The following is an 821-nucleotide window of genomic DNA, read 5'->3' as shown; positions in this document are numbered from 1 at the left end:
CCCGCCCGCGGGCTCTCCCCCCGGGCGGCCCCGGCCTGCTGGCGGCCGCAGCCAAGCTGCCCCCTGCCTCGGCTTCTCTCCACATCCCCCTCCACAAAATGGAGCCGTGGATGTCTTTGGCGTGAGAAACGCTAAAGAGATGGGGAGAGTTACCTCTGATTTTCACTTCTGCCTCTGCTGGTTGGATCCTCATTGACTTTCTTTCCCAGTATTTCTGAGTCTCCCCTCAGTGTTTCCTTCCCACTCAGTCTTGGAGTTTCTTTCCCTTTCACTTGCGGTTCTGGCGCTTGCACAGCATACCCAGCCACTCAGCATCCTGCGCTATACTCAGGCGAGCTTCATGGGTGCCAGCACCAGGCCACTGTAACCGCTGGACAACTGCACGAGGAAGAAATGGCACAGGCCTGCTTTCAGCAAAGAAGTCATGGTGTTAAACAAGCACCTTTGTTCAAATATTTGGGGAACATATGCAAATGCATCCAATTTGAAATCTGTGTCTGAGTCATGTTTTTTTAAACCTTTAGTCTCCTCAAGCCTACAGTTTTCTTGGGGGCATAGCAATGCTGTGTGCTGCGGGCAAGGGCGGTTCAAATGGCAGTAAACAGAAGAAGAGGGAATGTGTCACCTAAGAAAGGGTAATCAGGACAAAAATTGTTATTTACTTGTGCGTGCAAGAGAAATTACTCAGCTTGCTGGGAAAGTCTGGGTAATAAATATGTAATTATCAAATAAATAAATAGACTCTGTGTACTTGTTTGAATACAAAATGGGTAAAAGCAGCCAATCCTTAAGAAACAGGATGCAAAATAAAGACATTCACT

General features: G+C 48.1%; 1 protein-coding gene across 3 annotated transcripts in view; it reads right to left on the bottom strand.

Annotated features, from left to right (window-relative positions):
* Positions 1 to 308, bottom strand: part of SUN1 (Sad1 and UNC84 domain containing 1) — a 33,178-nt gene extending 32,870 nt beyond the window's left edge. For all 3 annotated transcript variants that reach the window (XM_009320005.1, XM_009320008.1, XM_009320009.1), the window contains exon 1: positions 154 to 308. The gene's annotated coding sequence lies outside the window, so the exon portion shown is untranslated. The remainder of the gene's footprint in view (positions 1 to 153) is intronic.
* Positions 309 to 821: the final 513 nt, after the last annotated feature.

This window comes from Pygoscelis adeliae, unplaced genomic scaffold, assembly GCF_000699105.1.
Source record: "Pygoscelis adeliae isolate BGI_AS28 unplaced genomic scaffold, ASM69910v1 Scaffold242, whole genome shotgun sequence".
Classification (NCBI taxonomy): Eukaryota; Metazoa; Chordata; class Aves; order Sphenisciformes; family Spheniscidae; genus Pygoscelis; species Pygoscelis adeliae.
This window is presented reverse-complemented; position numbering and strand designations above follow the sequence as displayed.